At 35.3% G+C, this 10,671-nt stretch overlaps 1 pseudogene; it reads left to right on the forward strand.

Annotated features, from left to right (window-relative positions):
* The first annotated feature begins 941 nt into the window (after nucleotides 1–941).
* Nucleotides 942–6,052, forward strand: LOC105805314 (annotated as a pseudogene).
* The last annotated feature ends 4,619 nt before the right edge of the window (nucleotides 6,053–10,671 follow it).

Consider the following 10,671-nt stretch of genomic DNA (forward strand, 5'->3'; position numbering starts at 1 on the left):
GAAAGAGATGCCACTGTTTCACAAGAAAACAACAAACTGGATTACATAAGACTTTCAGAATCTAAAATGAAGCTAATAAACATTAAAAGAAAAAGATAAGGATTTTAGCAATGTGATACAGGGATAAGAAATAATGAAACATTTAAAATAAAAATAATAAATGGAGTACAAATAGATATAGCTGAAGAATGAATTAGTGAGTTAGAAAATCAGACTGAGAAACTCCCAGAAGGAAGCAAAAAAATAAAAAATAGGAAATGTGAAAGCAGATTTAAGCAAGGAAGACAGAAGTAGATGTGCCAACATTCACATAATAAAAGAGATCCATAAGGAGAAAAAGTTTAAATAGAGGTTGAAAGGGCCACAGAGTGCCAAACGAGAGAATACCCACATCCAGACACATAATGAAATTTAAGAGTCTCAGATGAGAAAATTCTAAAAACTTTTAGATAGAGTATACAAAGGAACAAGAATCAGATTGACTTCACTCAGTCTTTTCAAGCTCAATACTGGGTGTAGGAAAACAATGTAATATTTTTAAAGTACTGGACTTAAAGTTTTAATCTGTTTAAACTGTCATTAGCGAGGGCTTACTAAAAACATTAAGATTTACCAAAGATCCACATTGACAATTTTTAGAAAAAACACTCAACAAAAAGCAAATCCAGAAGATACTGCAAAAGCTAGGGGGATAGCAGTGGTTAGATACTTTGGTAAAATGTATATGGGGAAGAAAGATTTAAAAAGAAAAGGAAGTATATGCATAATCCAGAATTAATAATTTTAGGCAATATCAACACAATGGAGAGTAGAGGAGATCAAGGAAACATATAAATGTTAAAGTTATTATTAGGATGAGGATACAGATATAAAAATGTCAAACTTGAAACATACAAATGTTAAAGTTATTGCCTTGTTAGGATGAGGGTATAGATACAAAAATGTCAAACTTAAAATTGAGGTATGACACTCACATAGAAAAATGCATAGAAGAAATAGCTTGATGAATTTTCACAAAGTGAACACTTGTATCATACCACCCAGGTCAAGAATTGGAACATCACCAGCTCTCCAGAGGGTCCCCACTCCCTGCCTCCATTCCCAGTTATACTCCTTCCATCTCCCTAGTGGTAAACACTATTGCTGACTTATGCATTAGTTTTGCCTGTCTTTTAACATTCAAATGGAATCATAACTGTATCTATTCTTATTTGGCAGTATATGAGGTTCATGCTTGTTGAGTATAGTAAATTCTTTCTCATTGCTGTGTATATTTCAATTGAATGAATATACTACAATTAATTTATCTTATTGTCAGACATTTGTGTTCCAGTTTGGGGCTGTTACGAATAGTGCTGTTAGGCACAGTTTGAAAGAAAATCGTGGCAAATACAAGATTTAATATTTTAACCATTTTTAGATGTACAGTTCAGTGGCATTAAGTCCATTTATATTGTGATCATCACCAGATCTTTTTCATCTTCCCAAACTGAAACTCTACCTATTAAACAGTAACTCTCCATTTCCTGCTTTCTCCAGCTCCTAGTAACCTAGTGGTTACTTTTACTTTTTGTCTCTATGAATTTGACTACTCTACGTATCTCATATAAGTGGATTCCCACAGTATTATTTGTCCTTTTCTATCTGGCTTGTTTCACTTCACATAATATCTTCAAGGTTCATCCATGTTGCAGCATGTGTCAGAATTTCCTTCCTTTTAAAGACTGAATAATATTCCATTGTATTTTTTTGTAAGGCTGAATAGGATTACATTGTGTATATGGTGTATCCCACATTTTCTTTATCCATTCATTTGTTAATAGAGACTTAGGTTGATTCCATATCTTGGCTATTGTGAATAGTGCTACAGTGAACATAGGAATACAGATATCTCTTCAACACAGTGATTTCAAATCCCTTGGATATGTATACTCAGAAATAGACTTGCTGGATAATATTGTAGTTCTATTTTTAGTTTTTTGAGGAAACTCCATACAGTTTTCCATAATGGCTGTACTAATTTCTGTTCTCACCACAGTGTTCCCTTTTCTCTCTGTCCCCTCCAACACTTGTTATGTTTTGCCTTTTTCATAATAGTTATTCTGACAGGTGTAAAGTGATATATCTCATTTTGGTTTTAATTTGCATTTCCCTAATGATTAGTGATGAGCATTTTTTAAATATATTTGTTGATCATTTGTATGTTGTCTTTTGAGAAATTTTTTCAGGTCCTGTGCCCATTTTTAAATTGGGTTATTTGTTTTCTACTATTGAGTTCCTTATATATTTTAGGTATTAACCCCTTATCAGATTTGTGGTTTGCATATATTTTCTCCCAATGTGTAGATTGTTTCTTCATTCTTTTTATTGTCTCCTTGGCTGTGCAGAAGCTTTTTAGTTTGATGCAATCACATTTGTCTATTTTTGCTTTTGTTGCCTGTGCTTTTGGGATCAAATCTGAACAATTCAATGCCCAGACCAATGTCAGGTAAGCTTTCCCCTATGTTTTCTTCTGGCAGTTTTGCACTTTCAGATCTTCTGCTTAAGTCTTTAATCCATTTTGAATTTATTTTTGTATGTGATGTGAAATAGAGTCTAATTTCATTCTTCTGCATGTGAATATCCAGTTTTCCCAACACCATTTATTGAAGAGACTGTCCTTTACTCATTGTGTGTTCTTATTACCTTTGTCGAAAATCAATTGACCATATATGCATGGGTTGAATTCTGGGTTGTCTATTTTGTTCCATTGGTTAATGTGTCTGCTTTTATGCCATTACCATGCTGTTTGATTACTACAGCTTTGTAGTAGATTTTGAAGTCAGGTAGTGGGGTATTCTAGCTTTGTTCTTTTTGCTCGAGATTACCTTGGCTGTTTAGGGTCTTTGTGGTTCCATATGAATTTTACTATGTTTTTTCTATTTTATTTATTTATTTTTTGTTGCCACTTGAACTCAATGTTTTTTGTATTTTTGTGAAAAATGACATTGGAATTTGGGTAGGGATCGCATTGCAGATTGCTTTGGGTAGTATGGACATTTTTTTGTGTGTGGTATTTTTTTTTTTGGAGACAAAGTCTCACTCTGTTGCCCTAGAGTGAGTGCCGTGGCGTCAGCCTAGCTCACAGCAACCTCAAACTCCTGGGCTCAAGCGATCCTACTGCCTCAGCCTCCCGAGTAGCTGGGACTACAGGCATGTGCCACCATGCCCGGCTAATTTTTTCTATGTATTTTTAGTTGTCCAGATAATTTCTTTCTATTTTTTTTAGTAGAGACGGGGTCTCGCTCTTGCTCAGGCTGGTCTCGAACTCCTGAGCTCAAACTATCCGCCCGCCTCGGCCTCCCAGAATGCTAGGATTACAGGCATGAGCCACTGCGCCCAGCCTAGTATGGACATTTTAACAATATTAATTTTTCTAATCATGAATGTGGAATATCTTTTCATTTATTTGTACCTTCTTTAATTTCTTTACACTTGGTCTTAGCCAAAAGGACAAGAAGTGGTTTCTTCAATTTCTTTCATCAATATTATAGTTTTCAGTGTACCGGTCATTCACCTCCTTGGTTAAATTTATTCCTAAGTATATTTTTTTGTAGCTATTGTAAATGGGATTGTTTTCCTGGTTTCTTTTTTTGGATAATTTGTTGTTAGTATATAAAAATATGACTGATTTTTGCATGTTGATTTTGTGTCCTATAACTTTTCTGAATTTGTTTATTAGTTCTAATAGTTTTTGGTAGAGCCTTTAGGGTTTTCTCTATATAAAATCATGTTAACAGCAAAAGACAATTTCACTTCCTCCTTTCCTATTTGGATGCCTTTTATTTCTTTCTCTTGCCTAATTGATCTGGCAAGGACTTCCAGTACTATGTTGAATAGAAGTGGTGAGAATGGGCATCCTTGTCTAACTCCTGATTGTAGAGGAAAAGTTTTCAATGTGTTACCATTGAGCATGATGTTAGCTGTGAGCTTGTCATATATAGCCTCTATTGTGTTGAGTTACATTCCTTCTATACCTAAGTTTTTGAAACTATTTTTCTTATTTTTAGGATTCTTTAAATAATCTGGATATGAGCCCTTTGATAGTTCTATATGTGGAAATACTTTTTGTAGTTTTCCTGTTACTGTTTCAAATGTATCTCTTCATGAAGAGACATCAAAAAAATTAGAAAATTTAAAAAGCCTAAGTCTTAAGGTAGACTGCTGTTGTAATATTGCTTGTGCTAACACATCATTCAGAAACATCTGGAAACTAGGTTCAAATATTTTTTTCTCCTCCTCAGTTAACTGGCCATAGGAACTGCACATAAGTCTAAGGTGTGGATTGAGTGAGAGGAGAAGCAGGTACAATATTAGGTATCAAAGGAGTCTGAGCCACTTGCTCATGCAACTTACCTATGTCTTCCAGATCTGCTTCAAGCTGATTTTTTTATATAATAGTTACACTTATGGCTGTATTGCTGCTGTGTGTGCTCAACCTTATGGTTGGATAGGTCAGATAACGCCCAGTTCATTCTGTACATCTTAGGTCACCTGGTCACTTGATGTGCCATGGTCAGACATTTAGTCTGTGTAAGGGCCTAACTTTGCTCCAAACACTGGAGTTCTGCGCTGTGATTCTTTTATTGAAGTTTGCCAGAGACAACGTATGCAACATATTTATTAGCTACAGTTTCTTTGAGTATCATCTAATTTGCTGGCATTTTGCACTGCTCTTCCACTGCAGCCTGAACTTACTAACAGAGCTTTTTCTTTCTCTGTTCCCCAGTAAAACCCCATACAGCCTTACAGGTTACTCATTAAATAGGCCAGAGTAACAATCAGATGGCCTCCAGAATTCATAAAGGCTTATCAAGTTGTGTCTTTTTTTTTTTGGTGGTGGTGGTAGTTGTACTGTAAGGGACATCAATTTATCTTTCACTTTGGAAGGACTGGATCTCTAGAAACTTTGCTGAGGTGGCAGATCCCTTAATTTTTGTGGGGTTTATATCCCCACAGCATGCATTCGTCTATTACTAAAATATCTACAGTACTTGTTACTTCTTGCTCATCAGATCTAATCAGCATAATGTTATCAATGTAGTGACCCAGTATGATGTTCTGGGGGACGTCAAGATTATCTAGGCCTCCGTGGACTAGATTGTGGCAGAGAATAGGAAAATTGATGTAGCCCTCAGGCAAGATGGTGAAAGATGTATGTTGACCCTGCCAGATAAAAGCAAATTGTGGGGGGTTTTCAGCAAGCATTCTAACACTTGGGGGTCTTATAGAAATCAAGAAAGGATCCATTCTCAGATGTCAGGGCTGCTTAGCTCAAGGAAGCTCATAATATGACATATATATATATATATTTTTTTTCCATTGTATATATTTCTATAAACATACAGGATTGTTTTAGAGTTTTAAATCTAGTATTCCAACGTATGTATTGTTTTGTGATTTCCTTAATTCAGTCAGAATATTTTTGAAATTTATGTCAATACAACCTCATTCACTTTTTTTTTTTAAAAGCAAACTGCTTCTGATAATATTTGCAAAATGATAGACAGAAAAAGCTCTTTTCCTTCCTGACTGTTTGAGGATCAACTGCCATCATGAACAACGCAGTAACTATCTGGACCAGAAGTTCATGACCAACTGACTACTTCAGAGGAAACAAATGGTCATCGATGTCCTTCACCCTGGGAAGGCAACAGTATCAAAGACAGAAATTAGGGAAAAACTAGCCAAAATGTACAAGACTACACCAGATGTCATCTTTGCATTTGGATTCAGAACTCACTTTGGTGGTGGTAAGACAACTGGCTTTGGCATGATTTACAATTCCTTGCATTATGCAAAGAAAAATTAACCCAAACATAGGCTTGCAAGGCATGGCCTATACGTGAAGAAAAAGACATCAAGGAAGCAACGAAAGGAACGCAAGAACAGAATGAAGAAAGTCAGGGGGACTGCAAAGGCCAGTGTTGGTGCTGGCAAAAAGCCGAAGGAGAAAAGATTGTGCAATGACGTCATCTGCAGCCACTGTGTGGATTTTTCACAAGAGGATTAATAAACTTAAAAACTTAAAAAAAAAAAAAAAACAGAAAAAAGCATTTGCCATGTCAATGGCTGCATACCATGTAACAAGACTAAGTTGATTTGCTCCGTTAAAGATACCACATCTGGAACTGGAACTGCAATTGGATTCACTGTATGATAAAGGTCCTCATTTTCTAAGGTCTGTTATTTCCTTTCTGGACGGGGGATGAGGTAGGTAGTACCCCCTGCACCTTTCAAGTCTTTAATAGAAGCGCTAACCTCTGCAATTGCCCCAAGGATGAAGTATTGTTTTTTTGCAGTGGGATTTATATCTTCCATCCTACTCTTTCCTCTGTATGTTCTTTGTGCTCTGTGTTTCCCCCACCCCCTTCCTTAATTTCTTTTGGATTGATTATTTTTAATTCAATTTTCCATCTATTTACTGTCCTCTGTATTTACCTTAGAGATTACATATGCATCCTTTACTTATCAATGTTTAATGTTCTGACTCTGGTAAAATGCATTTAAAAGTATTAAATTCATTACTTTTCAGGTGACTTTTATAATTAAATATCAAGGGCTTTCTTGGACAGCCTACCCAACACTATACAAATGCACATATTAATACATCATATGTTTTTGCCTCTAGTTTATTCTGACAGTCAATTCGTCCTTGGATTAGTGTTCCAGGCTAGTGGAAGTTTAACGTCACCAGTCTACCTTTCATTATCATCTTTTCTTTAAAACTAAGTGACCAAAAATAGAATACACAGCTGATGCTTATGAACTATCCATAATTTTATGCACTTTTACATTTTATAGGGAAAAGAAGAAGCTTAGAAATGTGCCTAGGAGCTGTTATTTGAAGCCACCACTGGATTCTAGTGATGCCCTTGGTGTTAACTCCTTTAATATGGCAGTAAGATTACGTACTTGAGATGTGACTAGTGAAAGATGCTACGCACCTGGAGTTAGGAAACCTAGTCTGTCTGCATTGGGCAAGTCATTTGACTTTTCTGGAATTCTGATTCTTTCTCTACAAAAATCAGACCTAGCTTTCTAAGCCTAATACTGGCTTTCAGATTCTCTATTAAAAAAGAAAAAGTATTTTCCTGAGCTGTGTTTCAGCCTGATAGAACATTGCTAGATCAAAGCTGGGCACAGTGGCACAGACCTGTAGTCCCAGCTACTCAAGAGGCTGAGGCGGGAGCATCGTTTGAGCCTAGGAGTTCCAGTCCAGCCTGGACAAAGTAGTAAGATCCCATTTCTTAAAAAAAAAAAATATTGCTGGAATGCGTAATCTACAGACAGGCAGGCATAGCCCCCCTTAGTGGTTTAAAATGTTTATTCTCTTTCTCAGATGTTCTTTCAGCATGGCATGATTTGCAAGAACACTTTGGGTTTGATTGTCACTCTGTTATTATTTGTTCACATTTGATGAAGCCAGACTCACCCCAGGCAGCTATTTATGAAATCGGACATGACTCATTGATCTGTGAGCATTGATTCCCAGAGCAATCAAGGGACTAAAAGAAATGTACCCAAACTCAAATCACTGTAATCATTCACAAATGAACAAGGAAAATTCTTATTGGTTTCACTTTTTATTTCCAAATATGATATATCAGGAGAGGTTCCAGCTTGGTGTCAAGTAGAAAAAAATACTACAAGAAAATTGCAGAGCACCAAAGGACATTTTGAACCTTAGGAGAAGACTTGGTTAGACTCTACTGATCAAAATAACTGTGCTCATTTTGGATTAGGGCCCTGATGCCACCTGACCAGAGCCTTTAAATTTGCAACCAGCAGCAGCTGTTCCACTAATTAGCTGTACATGGGGCAACTTTAAGTTTCTGCGAGCCCAATCGTGATATTTTTGTCTACCCATAAGGTAAGTGATAAATATGTGGATGCTCTTGCTTATAATAAATATATAGAACATCCCTGTGGGGAGAGAAAGATAAGATCTGAAATAAAATTCAGAAAAAGACCACCAACTTTTTACATAGGAGATGCTAAATTAGTGTTGTGATAAAAGAAAATTCAAGAATATTTTTAGGGACTGCACTCACTTAGTAGTAAAAAGTTGTTATTTTTAGGAAACATAGGACTGCTTGTCTAAAGGACCTTTTGCATTCCAGTATGTAAGATTGTATTTCAGTTTTTCATATAGGCCCAGTTTTGCTTTACTTGCTACTTAAAAATAATAATTTCTGTGTTTTAAAGAGATAGTGGCAAAAAGAAGCATTACATAGTTTAGGATTGTCAAATAGAGAATAAGTTAATTGAAATTAGTTAGCTTTCTCACCTTAGCGTTTTTATATAAAATAGAAGCTCTAGAATTTTTTTCAGTGCTAAAGGAATCCTTTTTGAATAAGGAATAATGTTCAGAAATCTTTAAAGGAATAATTATGGGAAAAGACCTAAACTCTTTAAGACAGGATAGAACTTAGTAAATTATTGCTTTGGTTAATGAGGTATACATCCAGAATCTTAAGATCTAATTTTTAATTTGGAAGTAATATATATGACTACATTCTTAATTTTTAATTTCAAACAATTCACAAGTATATAGAGTAAAATATAAAAGTCTCATTAATACCTCTTCCAAATTCTGAGAGGCATCTACCACTTTCTCGATTTTATTAAAAAATTCTTTATACATATGTATGCACATACAGATAAAAATTTACATAAATGTATACATTGGATAAAAATCAGTCATGCTTTCTTAGAAGTCGTTTTTCCTTTTTCTTTGTCTTTTTTGCCTCTCCTTCGTCCAAACTCCTCCTCCACCCTCATTACCTTTGACAGACCTCAGGTAATCTATATAAACTTCCTGATGTATGTCCATATATAGGACCATATGTCCTGCTGCATTTTTTTCTCCACGCTCAATGTAGTCACACACATATACATCTTGTATACACATGCAGACACATATATGTACATTTATAGGGTTATATTTTACTCAGTGATTTACAGTCTCACATTGAATCTATGGATTGATTAATTTAGGGAGAATAGACATCTTGACAATATTGAATTTTCCAATCCGTGAACATGGCATGTCATCATTAAATGTATTTAAATAGTGGGGTGTGTGTGTGTGTGTGTGTGTGTGTGTGTGTGTGTTTGGTATTGTCAACTATCCCCTTCTTGAAACTGTCTGGCTTTGGTTTCAGTGACACTACCCTTATGGTTTTCCTTCTTCGTCTATTTGACCATTTCCCATTTTTATTTATAGACTTTTTTTTCCTTATGTAATTTCTCAGGGTTCTGTCATTGCCTCACTTTTTTTTGTTTTTTTTTTTGTTTTCCTTGAGTGATCTCCTCTACTTATTCAGTGATTATTTGCAAATGTTTATCTCCCATTTGCACCATTTCTTTTTTTGTTTTGTTTTGTTTTGTTCTCTAGACCCAAATGCCTTCTGCATATCTCTACTTTTGCCATTTAGTTTTGTTGGGTAAAATCTGTATTTTTTTCCTAATTATAATTTCTGGCATTGACATACTTAAAAAAGATTCATCTACTTAGAGATTATAAAACATTCTCTTATATTTTATTTTAATACTTTTATGGATTACTTTTTTACATTTAATTATTTCATCTGGAATTTATTTTTGTGTTTAGAGATAAGTAGGAAAAAAATCTATGGATTCCATGTTTTTTCTCTTGTATTTTTTTTGGTTGATATTCATTTTTGCGTTTTCAGTCTTAATCCATTTTATAGGTTATTGGGAGTCCTTAGTGATAAAGTACTGTGAGAGCTTGTTTGCTGTTGAATTCCTGGCATCTAGCACAATGCCTAGTAAGATTTTAGTAAATACTATTGAATGAATGAATTATGGAAGGAGAAAATGGTTTCATTGCCTATTTTAACTTAAAAATACTTTCCTGTTTTTCCTCTATATCTTTCTGATCTGGAAGTCTTCCATATCACAGAAGGCTTTAACCTACTTATTCCAACCTTACTGAACTTTGAAAAACATTAGTTTTTCAGGGTAAACCAAGTAACCTGTTCATGTCAGATATGCCTTGATTCTATCTCAGATCCCAAGCTTGCTAGAGAAGCAGTTTATATTCAATTTTCTTCTAAGTTAGCAAAAATTCCATGAAAACATGATGTTCCAGATGTGGCTTAGTACGTTAATCATGTGTTATTGCTGGCACTGTTTCTGTGTCTGCCTAATCTTTACTGCTACCCTGAAGGTACAGGATACCTTACAGCCCATTCCTGAAGGTTTATTTGGCTAATTTATGTTTTTATTTATACTTTGTCTTGCAGTGAAAGCTATGGATAATATATGACAAGGATCTACTTTGTTTCCCTGTTGATGATTATTTTAGTGGTAGGGTCAAGGAACCAAATTTTAAAATGAAAAGACAATTCAATCCACTATTACATATTGCTGGCTTCTGTGTGCAAAGACCAAGATGCTATAGAAAAGAGTCTCTGTCTGCAAGGGATGTACTGTTCCACGAGTGGGGACATAAGACACAACCATCAAAAAACCTTTTTAGAGGCCAGGCGCAGTGGCTCACGCCTGTATTCCTAGCACTCTGGGAGGCCGAGGTGGGCGGATTGTTTGAGCTCAGGAGTTCGAGACCAGCCTGAGCAAGAGCGAGACCCCGTCTCTACTAAAAAT

This window comes from Propithecus coquereli, unplaced genomic scaffold (assembly GCF_000956105.1).
Source record: "Propithecus coquereli isolate 6110/MARCELLA unplaced genomic scaffold, Pcoq_1.0 Scaffold127, whole genome shotgun sequence".
In the NCBI taxonomy this organism is placed as follows: domain Eukaryota; kingdom Metazoa; phylum Chordata; class Mammalia; order Primates; family Indriidae; genus Propithecus; species Propithecus coquereli.